This window comes from Aquarana catesbeiana, linkage group LG01 (genome assembly GCF_042186555.1).
Source record: "Aquarana catesbeiana isolate 2022-GZ linkage group LG01, ASM4218655v1, whole genome shotgun sequence".
In the NCBI taxonomy this organism is placed as follows: domain Eukaryota; kingdom Metazoa; phylum Chordata; class Amphibia; order Anura; family Ranidae; genus Aquarana; species Aquarana catesbeiana.
The window spans coordinates 766,723,455-766,737,063 of record NC_133324.1 but is presented as its reverse complement, the minus strand read 5'-3'; the positions used below and the strand labels follow the sequence as shown (position 1 = coordinate 766,737,063).

The 13,609-nt window shown below is 48.4% G+C and overlaps 1 protein-coding gene across 2 annotated transcripts in view; it reads left to right on the top strand.

Moving 5' to 3' along the window:
- The first annotated feature begins 1,156 nt into the window (after positions 1-1,156).
- The window catches only part of LOC141113204 (probable ATP-dependent RNA helicase DDX60), a 477,260-nt gene continuing 464,807 nt past the window's right edge, over positions 1,157-13,609 (top strand). For both annotated transcript variants that reach the window (XM_073606185.1, XM_073606175.1), the window contains exon 1: positions 1,157-1,309. The gene's annotated coding sequence lies outside the window, so the exon portion shown is untranslated. The remainder of the gene's footprint in view (positions 1,310-13,609) is intronic.

Sequence of the window (13,609 nt, the reverse complement as noted above, 5' to 3'; positions counted from 1 at the left end):
ATGGTTGCACGCTTCCAGATTTGTGCATGAGGATTTTTTTGTAAAGTTGTGGATGTACAGTATATTTATAGTTATGCACTTCGGACTTTTTAATAGCCAGAAATACTGCTTATGCTTCTTACTACTTCTTACTGTTTTTTTTTAACTCTTTGTAATGTACTCCATGAGCTCCTGAACCTTTCCTTTTCCCCCTCTTTCGTTGTGCTTTGCAACCGCACTGTAAATGCACTATAAATGCCATGGCGCATTTACAGTGTGTTTAACCGCTTCAGCCCCGGAAGATTTGGCTGCTGAATAACGAGGCCATTTTTTGTGATTCAGCACTGCGTCGCTTTAACTGACAAGTGCGCGGTTGTGCGGCGCTGCACCCAAACAAAATTGATGTCCTTTTTTCCCACAAATAGAGCTTTCTTTTGTTTTTTATTTGATCATCTCTGCGGTTTTCATTTTTTGCGCTATAAACAAAAAAAGTGCGACAATTTTGAAAAAAACACTATTTTTTTGTTTGGATGGTTGCACGCTTCCAGATTTGTGCATGAGGATTTTTTTGTAAAGTTGTGGATGTACAGTATATTTATAGTTATGTACTTAGGACTTTTTAGTAGCCAGAAATACTGCTTATGCTTCTTACTACTTCTTACTTTTTTTTTTAAACTCTTTGTAATGTACTCCATGAGCTCCTGAACCTTTCCTTTTCCCTCTCATTTCCATTTGTTTGGAATGAGCATTAGTCGCAGTAATTTTCACTGCTCTATACACACTACAAATCCCATAAACCACAGTCTATAGTCCATAGTCCATAATCCTTATTGGGAGCATGCAAGAGAGGGTGGCTACATTCCAACATACAGTGGGACGATGAAGAAGGAAAGTAGCCACCTTAGTTGGATCACAGCAGCAAAAAAAAAAAAAGGTATTGGAGAATTTGGAGTAGATTGAGAGCAATAGAAGGTACTTTTCTGAGTTAAAAATACATATATGAATAAATTTTTTTGAGTTTAGTGTCACTTTAAAAACATAAAAATTCAATAAGATCTCACATAAAGCCTTTATTAAATATTGCATTCATTTTTTATCCTGGTGAATCAGTAGAAATGTGCCCTTAGGACATGGCTCAGCATAGATACGATTTCCTCTCTGTTTGCTCTGTAGTTTCAAGAACAGAAACGAAACTAAGCATACAGATCACGCCTCTTCAGAGTGCACACATAACAGTGCAAGCTGCATGAAAGCTCTACCATTCAGCAAGCAGACGTCTTCTTCATTTCATGCCATCAGCTGCTTATACCTGGCTCTGTTTTGGACACAGGTTAGTAGAACACACCTTCTATAAAAGAATGAACTTGTCATAAATGTACAAAAGCTCTGTTAGGACTCTTTCACACTTGCGTTAAATTTTAAAGCACCCCAAAAGCACAATATCGCACCTATAGCATTAATGAGCATATAGGATATATTTTAATGGCGTTCACATTGCATCAGGCAACACTTCTCAAACTCCCTGTGGTTTTCTTTTTTTCACAAGGCTAAAATGGTAAATTATAATTTTAAACGCTTTGCAACCGCACTGTAAATGCACTATAAATGCCATGGCGCATTTAAAGTGTGTTTAACCGCTTCAGCCCCGGAAGATTTGGCTGCTGAATAACGAGGCCATTTTTTGCGATTCAGCACTGCGTCGCTTTAACTGACAAGTGCGCGGTCGTGCGGCGCTCCACCCAAACAAAATTGATGTCCTTTTTTTTCCCACAAATAGAGCTTTCTTTTGGTGGTATTTGATCATCTCTGTGGTTTTCATTTTTTGCGCTATAAACAAAAAAAGTGCGACAATGTACTTTTTGCTATAATAAATATCCCCATTTTTTTTTTTTTTTAATCTGATTTTTTCTCAGTTTAGGTTGATATGTATTCTCCTACATATTTTTGGTAATAAAAATCGCAATAAGCGTATATTGATTGGTTTGTGCAAAAGCTATAGCGTCTACAAAATAGGGGATATGCAACATTATGGCGGACACATCGGACACTTTTAAAACATTTTTGGGACCATTGGCATTTATACAGCGATCAGTGTTATAAAAATGCACGGATTACTGTAAAAATGTCACTGGCAGGGAAGGGGTTAACACTAGGGGGTGATCAAGGGGTTAACTGTGTTCCCTCTCTGTGTTCTAACTGAAGAAGGAATGGGACTGTCTAGGGGAGATGACAGATCGCTGTTCATACTTTGTATGAACACACGATCAGTCTCTTTTCCCCCTTCAGAGAACCGGGATCTGTGTGTTTACACACACAGGTCCCGGTTGTCTGTGAGTCACGAGCGATCGCGGGAGCCCGGTGGTCATCGTGCCCGCCGGGCACTCGCATCGGCTCTGGGGGCGAGCAGCGCACGCCCCTAGTGGCCACAGGGCGAAGTGACGTAACATAACGTTGTTTCGCCCAGCCGTGCCATTCTGCCACAGTAAAACTGCGGCGGCTAGACGGCAAGTGGTTAAGGTGCGGTTGTGGTGCGTTTCAATAGAAGTGAATGGAGGCAGTTGCAAAGCTTTGATCGGCCTGCCAAACTCTTATTTTTTGCCTTGCAGCAACGCTAACGCTGCAGTGTAAACACCTCCATAGGCTCCCTATTTTAATAATTCTGTGTGGCATTGATAGGCATTCAGGAAGCGTTAAAAAACATAACCTCCTATTTTCAATGCATGTGTGAAAGAGCGCTTTATCAACAGTCTACAAAAAAAGCAACTGAAAACAAGTGGGTTTAAACCGGCCATAGATGGTTTGAATTTCAGCTGCTTCAGCATGAACCAGCCAGGATTCAAATCATGTATGGGAAGGCTGATTGTACCTGGAGTTGATCGATCAACTAGGGTACAACCAGCCTGTTGGATTTTTCGTGTGATTATTGCTAGCAGCTTTAGCCATTGGCATTACTCACTATGTGTTCTTCCAGCTGGGATGGCTGCCTGCGACCTCCACCTGGAGAACACAATAGCTCTGCAGGACGGATTCCCCCATCAACACTGTCTGTGTTGTTGAGGGAATCGAGCGATTATCTTTCCTGCAACCCGTGGTTTGAGGAAAGAAAATCGCACTGTCTATAGCCAGCTTTAGATTAGGTTCAAGGTAATGCTTTATGTGTTTTGTTTTAGTATGAGAAGGAGATTGGATTTTATACACAAAACTCTGCCAAAAATGCACTAAAAACACATGTACGTTCATTTTACATGTGTTTTTGGTGCTATTAAAGTCTATAGTGTCAAAATCATCCTGCAATCGTACCAAAGTAGCACATGTACCTTTTCCAAAAGCATGATGTTCTGTATATATTTATATGACATATTGCTTCCCTGTATGAAAGCCGCAGCACGCAAAAAGAACTTTGATAAGTGTAGTATCTGGTCTAAGCAAAATGAGTGATCTGGTAGTGGCATACACCTCAGGGGAAGACTAGGACACTGGTCATTTTTATTTAAATTTTATTACTCAAAGCTGATAATTTTAAGGAACAAAATTATTTTTTTAAGAACAAAATTATTTTGATGAGTTTCTGTTTACTTTGTATTTTATATATATATATATATATATTCATTCAAAAGAACTCCAACACTAGGGATGAGCTGAACACCCCCCCCCGGTTCGGTTCGCGGCAGAACATGCGAACTGACAAAAAGATTGTGCGAGAACCGTTAAAGTCTATGGGACCTCACAGTTAGTCTTGGTGGGCGCAGGAACGGGCCCTGCTGTGAAATATTAGAACAAAAATTGTAATTACACACCCCTTGTAAAACAGGTGCAGACAATTTGGGCCTTAGGCAGTGGTGGTGATGCCACAACACTGTAACCCCTCACAGATTCTCTTGTTGAGCGCAGGAACAAGCCTTGCTGTGAAATATTGGAGCAACAATTGTAATTACATGCCCCTGTTAAGCAGGGGCAGAAAAATTGGGCCTTAGGCGGTGGTAGTGGTGGTGGCACAACACTGTAAAGCCTCACAGATACTCTTGTGGAGCGCAGGAATGGGCCCTGCTGTAAAATATTAGATCAAAAATTGTAATTACGTGCCCCTTTTAAACAGGGGCAGAAAAATTGGGCCTTAGGCAGTGGTGGTGGTGCCACAACACTGTAACCCCTCACAGATTCTCGTGTTGAGCACAGGAAAGAGCCCTGCTGTGAAATATTAGAGCAAAAATTGTAATTACATGCCCCTGTGGCAGAAAAATTGGGCCTTAGGCAGTGGTGCCACAACACTGCAACTCCTCACAGATACTCTTGTTGAGCGCAGGAACGAGCCCTGCTGTGAAATATTTGATCAAAAATTGTAATTACACGCCCCTGTTAAACAGGGGCAGAAAAATTGGGCCTTAGGCAGTGGTGGTGGTGCCCTGAACCAAAAATATTCTTAGAAGCTATCATCATGAAGATTGAGGAGGAATAGGATAGACAGCATAATAGGATAGTCACTTAGCATAGGCAGTCTTGAAGGGATCCCACATCCATAGAAAAATCAATCGGTTACATCAGAATCAGGTGATTGGTAGCTGGTGATCCAAGACTGATTCATTTTTATGAATGTGAGCCGATCAACAGAGTCTGTGGACAGGCGCACTCTGTGATCGGTTACAAAGCCTCCAGCAGCACTGAATGTGTGTTCAGAAGGAACGCTGGATGCAGGACAGGACAGTAGCTCAATTGCATATTGAGCAAGCTCTGGCCAGTGGTCCATCCTCAAGACCTAGTAACCCAGTGGATGTTCTGTTGGAAAGGTCTCCAAGTCTGATCTTGCCCATAGATATTCCTGCAGCATGTAATTCAAATGCTGGCAATGGTTGCTGGAACTGATCAGACCTTGGCGCTGAGGACTAAAGAATTGTCTGAAGGCATCGGTCAGGTGGCCACCTTCTCCACTGCTCTTTCTTTGACTGAACGAATCCTCAGCAACACGTTGTCCAGCACCAGGAAATTGTAACCTCCCAGACTCTAGAATTGCATTGCACAAACCTTTCTGCAAGGCCTCCCAAAGATGTTTCATCCTGTGCTCCCTCTGCGAAGGCTGGATAAGTACTGTAACCTTACCCTTGTAACATAGATCAAGAAGGGTTGCCAGCCTATAATGATCCCTCTCCTTGATACCACAAATCCTAGGGTCCTTTCGCAGGCTTTGCAGGATCAGGGAGGCCATGCAGCGTAAGTTTACCGAGGCATTCAATCCTGAGTCCTCTGGGTCACTAAGGATCACATGATCCACAACCACCTCCTCCCAGCCACATACAACTCCATGAGTTTCTGGGGACTGGAAACGATCCCTTGAAGACTGATGCTGAATGTTATCCTCCACCTCCATGCTGACACAATCCTCCTCCTCCTCTTCTTCTTCCTCTGTGATCGGCGGGCCCGCAGGAATACTATCTGGATAAAGGGGGCCTTGAGAGGTAAGGAAGTCCTCCTCTTCCTCCCCCTGTTCTACCTCAAGTGCCCTGTCCATTATTCCACAAAGCGTGTGTTCCAACAGGAAGACAAGAGGGACAGTATCACTGATGCATACACTGTCACTGCTCACCATCCTTGTGGCCTCCTCAAATGGTGACAGGACAGTGCATGCATCCTTGATCAGTAGCCACTGGCATGGCGAAAAAAAGCCAAGCTCCCCTGACCCTGTCCTGGTGCCATACTCACACAGGTACTCATTGATGGCCCTCTGCTGCGTGTGCAGCTGCTGCAGCATTGCGAACGTTGAGTTCCACCTGGTGGGCATGTCACAAATGAGGTTGTTCTTGGGCAGGTTGCATTCCTTTTGAAGGTCAGCCAGCCGAGTACTGGCATTATATGACCGACGGAAATGACCACAGACTTTCCTGGCCTGCCTCAGGAGATCCTGTAAGCCCAGATACCTACTCAAGAACCACTGCACCACCAAATTGAGGGTGTGAGCCAAACAGGGAACATGGGTCAAGTGTCCCTGTTGGAGGGCATGTGGTGCCCAAGCGGCTGCTGTTTTGGCCACACTTGATACGCTTCAGACATATGTTGCAAACAGCAACGGTGCGATCTGCTGCACACGTGTCAAAAAAGGCCCACACCAAAGAACTTTTCAAAATATGCGGGGGGTCAGCAGCGCCCTGCACCTGCTCAGCTCTGCGGTGTGATGCAATAGGGTGGCTGCCCTTAAGCTGCCCCCCTGGAGGGCATCCTGCCTCGTTGGAGATGTGGCTCCTCCTCTCTTCTATCAGGCAACCAAGTAGAGTCAGCTCACCACTTCATCATCCCCTACCTCCTCATCACTGGAGCAAACTTGGCAGTATGCTGCAGCTGGGGGAACATGACTGCCAGTTTCTTGTCCTTCTTGGGCACCCCCTCTCTCTAGGCTCACGTTACTCCCTTCCTCAAGCTGGGTACCATCATCGGAGCCTTCAAATCGCAGCACCCGTACTTCACCCATTCACTGGCCAACCTGGCATTCAAGTGGAAACAGTTGATTTTACGTCACTTGATTTTTATTCGCTGTTTTTCACCGAAGATCTCTATAGATCTATTGTGGACCAAAGCAATTTGTACGCTGGTCAACACATCGCCACTATTCCCCAGTCCTCCCTTGCCAGAGATTGGAGATCAATTACGGTTTCCGAATTTAAGCTCTTTCTGGGCCTATCCCTCAACATGGGCATAACTAAAAAGAGTGAGTTGCCGTCATATTGGTCCACTGACCCAATTCACCATATGCCTTTGTTCTCTGCCTCCATGACCAGGGCACGATATGAGCAGATCTTGCGGTTCATGCATTTCAACAACAATGAACTCTGTCGTCCTCATGGAGACCCTGGATACGATCGGCTCTACAAAATTCGACCCCTCGTAAACCACTTCAACCAACGTTTTGCAGACTTGTTTACTCCCCATCAAGTTGTCTGCATTGATGAGTCCCTGATTACGTTTTCTGGCCGCTTGTCATTCAAACAGTACCTTCCCAGCAAGCGTGCCAGATACGGGGTCAAGATGTATAAGCTCTGTGACAGGGCCACAGGCTATACATGTAGTTTTATGGTTTACGAGGGCAAAGATAGTCACGAAGAGGCGACAAACTGCCCTGACTACATAGGAAGCGCTGGCAAGATTGTGTGGGATTGGTGTCATCCTTTTTCGGAAAGGGGTACAACTTGTACGTGGACAATTATTACACGAGCATGTCACTTTTTAGTCACTTGTTTGATCATCAGATTGGAGCACGTGGCACCGTGCGATCTAATCGCCAGGGCTTTCCCCAGCGGCTTGTAGATTCCCGTCTTAGGCTGGGGGAGAGAGCCTGCTTGAAGTGTAATAACTTGCTCCCTATGAAGTGGAGGGATTATAAGAATGTTTTCGTTCTTACCTCTCTTCATGCAGACACGACGGTTCAAATTACTACGGCGACTGGTGTTGTGGAGAAACCCCTCTGTGTCCACGAATATAACCAAAATATGGGAGGGGTGGACCTCAACGACCAGTTGTTGGCACCGTACCTAGTTGCCGTAAGGCCAGACGCTGGTACAAGAAAGTGTCTGTTTATTTATTTCAATTGGCTTTGCTGAACGCTCATGTGCTATACAGAGCTTCAGGATGGACTGGATCCTTCCTTAAATTCCAGGAAGAGATTGTCAGAGCCCTTCTGTTTCCAGACGGTGCTCCACTTCACCATCCCCAACCAAATGCAGTAAGCCGGCTGCATGAGAGGCATTTTCTTTATGTCCTCCCGAGTACCCCTACCCAACGAACCCCCCAAAAAAGATGTCGTGTCTGCAGCAAGCGCGCATATAGGCGTGACTCGCTATTATTGTCCCTCCTGTCCTGACAATCCTGGTCTTTGCATTGGTGAATGTTTTGAACGCTACCATACACTAGTTGAGTATTAGCGTAGGGTACAGCATTCCACAGACTAGGCACACTTTCACAGGGTCTCCCAAGATGCCATCGCATCTTGAGAGATCCGAACGTGGAACCGGTTACAGTTATAAAAGGAACAGTTAGAAAAAAAAGTGTAAAAAAAACAAATAAAGAAAAAGTAAAAAAAAAAAAAAAATTTATAAAATAAAAAAAAAAAAAATAGTTTATCTTTTTATTGTTCTCTCTCTCTATTCTCTCTCTATTGTTCTGCTCTTTTTTTTACTGTATTCTATTCTGCAATGTTTTATTGTTATTATGTTTTATCATGTTTGGTTTTCAGGTATGCAATTTTTTATACTTTACTGTTTACTATGTTTTATTGTTAACCCTTTTTTGTTTTCATGTACGCCATTCAGCTGCAGCGTGGATTTATTTATCTTGACAGCAGGGGTGTTGCTAGGTAACAAAAAGACCAGGGGCTTCAGCCCAAAGTCAGAGCCCAGCACCGGGGGGGGGGGCGATGGTACGGCAGATGGTGGGGGTGTATGGAGGGGGGTGTTACCTACCTGACATACACTGACCTACCTGACACACACTGACCTACCTGGCTGACATACACTGACCTACATGACATACCTGACACATACTAACCTACCTGGCTGACATACACTGACCTACATGACATACCTGAAACGTACTAACCTACCTGACATACACTGACCTACCTATCTGACATACACTGACCTACCTTACCTACATGACATGCACTGACCTACCTGACACACACTAACCTACCTGGCTGACATACACTGACCTACATGACATACCTGACACGTACTGACCTACCTGACATACACTGACCTACCTAACATACACTGACCTACCTATCTGACATACACTGACCTACCTATCTGACATACACTGACCTACTTGACACACACTGACCTACCTAACATACACTGACCTACCTATCTGACATACACTGACCTACCTGGCTGACACACACTGACCTACCTGACATACACTGACCTACCTGACACACACTGACCTACCTGGCTGACATACACTGACCTACCTGACATGCACTGACCTACCTGCCCTTGCCCCCTTAAAGCCTAAGTTTATTTATTTAAAATTAGCCAAGGGGCAGTCAAATCATCAATTGCAGCCACTGTGCCTGTCAAATGCAGCCACTGTGCCCTGTCAAATGCAGCCACTGTGCCCCGTCAAATGCAGCCACTGTGCCCCATCAAATGCAGCCACTGTGCCCCGTCAAATGCAGCCACTGTGCCCCGTCAAATGCAGCCACTGTGCCCCGTCAAATGCAGCCACTGTGCCCGTCAAATGCAGCCACTGTGCCACGTCAAATTCAGCCACTGTGCCTGTCAATTGCAACCACTGTGCCCCATCAATTGCAACCAATGTGCCCCGTGAAATGAAGCCACTGTGCCCGTCACAGTTTTTTTTTTAAATCTTCGTTCTGTCCCAGTCACAGCCACCATGGCCATTATTCAGCATGACTCTGGAGGTTGAGGGAGAAGGAGGCGTCGCTGCGCCGGCGTTCTCTTGATCTCCTTCTGCTTTCCTCAGGCCAGGCGGCATATCACTCCGCCTGTCAGTCAGTGCAGTGGGCGCCGCCGCAACGGCCAAATCACACAGGTAAACTGCGGCTGCTGCCGCTGCTGTCTGACCTATTTTCTCACCCTTTTTCTTCACTGCAGGATAGGATTTCCACCTTTTCTTTAAGCCAAACCTGAACACTTTAGAGGTGCATGGCAAAAAATTTTGGAAAAAAAGCTGCATGGCAAATATTAGCACAACACATTTTGGAATGGATTTACACCTCTATTCATACATTATTATATGTGTATGGCGACTGCACAGTATATGTTTAAATAAGATTGGAGTGTATTAATACTTTATCCTTTGCGGTTTCCACCATCATTCACAATTCTTTTTTCACATTTAAATTAATATACACTATAGGATTGTAAAGACCTGGGACACCTTTGGGTGCACTAAGGAGAGCAATAATGCAAGATGCTTTATTGGTCAGTGTTACCCCCCATAATACAGGGGTCAGTGTTACCCCTCTATAATTTAGGGGCCCCTCATAGAGATCAGATTCAATTAGATCAGAGTCCCCTTGTATCAGTGCTCCTCTTAGAGACCCAAAAAAATTAAAATGGAAAAAATACAGCACAACCTCCCCCTATAATTATATTAATATATGAAAAAATAGTTGTAAATGATGGTGGAAACCCCCAAGGATAATCCAAGTATTAATACACTCCAATCTTATTTAAACATATACTGTGCAATCTCCACACACAAATAATAATGTATGAATAGAGGTGTACACCTCCAATTCATTCCAAAATGTGCTAATATCCAATTTACTTTTTCGGATATTAGCAAAACACATTTTGGAATGGATTTACACCTCTATTCATACATTATTATATGTGTGTGGCGATTGCACAGTGTATGTTTAAATAAGATTGGAGTGTATTAATACTTGGATTACCCTTGGGGGTTTCCACCATCATTCACAATTATTTGTTCACATTTAAATTAATATAATTATAGGGGGAGGTTGCACTGCATTTTAATTTATTTTTGCATAGTTTTTTCAAGGCGTTTTAGTTTTATTTTAGGTGTTTTTTTTTTGTTTTTTTAGATCAGAGTCCCCTATATCTAAACCTCTTTAGAGACAAACCATCAGTCTCTAAGGGGGGTGCTGATATAAGGGGAGTGTATATAATGGGTTTCTCTGAGGAGAGGGAGGAAGAGGTAATATAAGGACAAACTGATCTCATGTGGGTGCTGATATAAGGAGAGTTTCCCTTATTTAGTAGAGGTCTCTAGGGAGGGGGTGCTGATCTAATGGCGGGTGCTGACTGCTGATCTAATGGGTCACCAGCAGACAGCACCCCCTCTACATTAGCTCAGAGCCCCTTTATATCAGCACCCCCCTTAGATATCTCTAATAGATCAGTGACCCCTCCCCCCCATCAGTGTCCCCTGCCCCTAAAGACCCCCATTAGACTGCCTTACCGAGAGCCGTTTAGAGTAAGGAATTGTGGGAGCCGGAGTTTGGGGGCGGAGCGAAGTTGCTCTTCTGTAGTGACATTTTCCTTCCTTCCATTGTGTGAAGGGGCTTGGGGAGAAGGCAAAGTAGAGGCAGATGCTGCATCGCTGTGCCCACTGTGTCGGCAAGACACATTTGAACTGGTACACTCACTCACAGGGCTGCTGTTAGGAATCATGGGGCCTCCACCCCCTGAGGGGGGAAAAGAGGTGGGGGGAGGGAGGTGAGAAAGGGGAGGTGAGAGAGGAGAAGGAGGCAGGAGAGAGAGGGGGTGCTGACACAGAGGGGGGTGGTGCTGACAGAGAGGGGTGCTGACAGGGGGGGGGCACTGACAGAGAGGGAGGGCTGACAGAGAGGGTGTGGGCTGACAGAGAGGGGGTGGGCTGATGGGGGGTGCTAAAGGAGGGGGGGTGCTGACTGAGAGGGTGTGGGCTGACAGAGAGGGGGGCGCTGACAGAGGGGGTGAGCTGACACAGAGGGGTGCTGACAGAGAGGGTATGGGCTGACAGAGAGGTGGGGGTAGGCTGACAGACAGGGGGGTAGGCTGACAGAGGGGGTGAGCTGACACAGAGGGGTACTGACAGAGAGGGTATGGGCTGACAGAGAGGGGGGTAGGCTGACAGAGAGGGGGGTAGGCTGACAGAGAGGGGGGTAGGCTGACAGAGAGGGTATGGGCTGACAGAGAGGGGGGTGAGCTGACAGAGAGGGGGGTGAGCTGACAGAGAGGGGGGTGCTGACAGAGGGGGTGGGATGACAGAGAGGGGGGTGCTGACAGGGGGGTGGGCTGACAGAGGGGGGTGGGCTGACAGAGAGGGGGGTGCTGACAGGGGGTGGGCTGACAGAGAGGGGGTGCTGACAGAGAGGGGGGATGGGCTGACAGAGAGGGTGTGGGCTGACACAGAAGGGTGCTGACAGAGGGGGGGGTGGGCTGACAGAGAGGGGGGGGTGCTGACAGAGCAGGGGTGGGCTGACAGAGAGGGGGCACTGACAGAGAGGGTGTGGGCTGACAGAGAGGGGGGCGATGACAGAGAGGGGGTGCTGACAGAGACGGTATGGGCTGACAGAGAGGGGGGTGAGCTGACAGCGAGGGCGGCGCTGACAGAGACGGTATGGGCTGACAGAGAGGCTGTGGGCTGACAGAGAGGGGGGTGAGCTGACAGAGAGGGGGGTGAGCTGACAGAGAGGGGGGTGCTGACGGGGGGTGGGCTGACAGAGAGGGGAGTGCTGACAGGAGGCTGGGCTGACAGGGGGGGTAGGCTGACAGAGAGGGGGGTGCTGACAGGGGGGTGGGCTGACAGAGAGCGTGTGGGCTGACAGAGAGGGGGTGCTGACAGAGGGGGGAGGGGCTGATAGAGGGGGGCACTGACAGAGAGGGTGTGGGCTGACAGAGCGGGGGCACTGACAGAGGCGGGCGCTGACAGAGGGTATGGGCTGATAGAGAGGGGGGTGGGCTGACAGAGAGGGGGTGCTGACAGAGGGGGGTGCTGACAGAGAGGGGGGTGCTGACGGGGGGGTGGGCTGACAGAGAGGGGGGTGAGCTGACAGAGAGGGGGGTGCTGACAGAGGGGGTGGGATGACAGAGAGGGGGGTGCTGACAGGGGGGTGGGCTGACAGAGGGGGGTGGGCTGACAGAGAGGGGGGTGCTGACAGGGGGTGGGCTGACAGAGAGGGGGTGCTGACAGAGAGGGGGGATGGGCTGACAGAGAGGGTGTGGGCTGACACAGAAGGGTGCTGACAGAGGGGGGGGTGGGCTGACAGAGAGGGGGGGGTGCTGACAGAGCAGGGGTGGGCTGACAGAGAGGGGGCACTGACAGAGAGGGTGTGGGCTGACAGAGAGGGGGGCGATGACAGAGAGGGGGTGCTGACAGAGACGGTATGGGCTGACAGAGAGGGGGGTGAGCTGACAGCGAGGGCGGCGCTGACAGAGACGGTATGGGCTGACAGAGAGGCTGTGGGCTGACAGAGAGGGGGGTACTGACAGAGAGGGGGGGTGAGCTGACAGAGAGGGGGGTGAGCTGACAGAGAGGGGGGTGCTGACGGGGGGTGGGCTGACAGAGAGGGGAGTGCTGACAGGAGGCTGGGCTGACAGGGGGGGTAGGCTGACAGAGAGAGGGGTGCTGACAGGGGGGTGGGCTGACAGAGAGCGTGTGGGCTGACAGAGAGGGGGTGCTGACAGAGGGGGGAGGGGCTGATAGAGGGGGGCACTGACAGAGAGGGTGTGGGCTGACAGAGCGGGGGCACTGACAGAGGCGGGCGCTGACAGAGGGTATGGGCTGATAGAGAGGGGGGTGGGCTGACAGAGAGGGGGTGCTGACAGAGGGGGGTGCTGACAGAGAGGGGGGTGCTGACGGGGGGGTGGGCTGACAGAGAGGGGGTGCTGACAGGTGGGTGGGCTGACAGAGAGGGGGGTGCTGACAGGGGGGTGGGCTGACAGAGAGGGGGGTGCTGACGGGGGGGTGGGCTGACAGAGAGGGGGTGCTGACAGGGGGTGGGCTGACAGAGAGGGGGGTGGGCTGACAGAGAGGGGGGTGCTGACAGAGAGGGGGCGCTGACAGAGGGGGTGAGCTGACACAGAGGAGTGCTGACAGAGAGGGTATGGGCTGACAGAGAGGGGGTGGGCTGACAGAGAGGGGGGGTGCTGACAGAGAGGGGGTGCTGACTGGG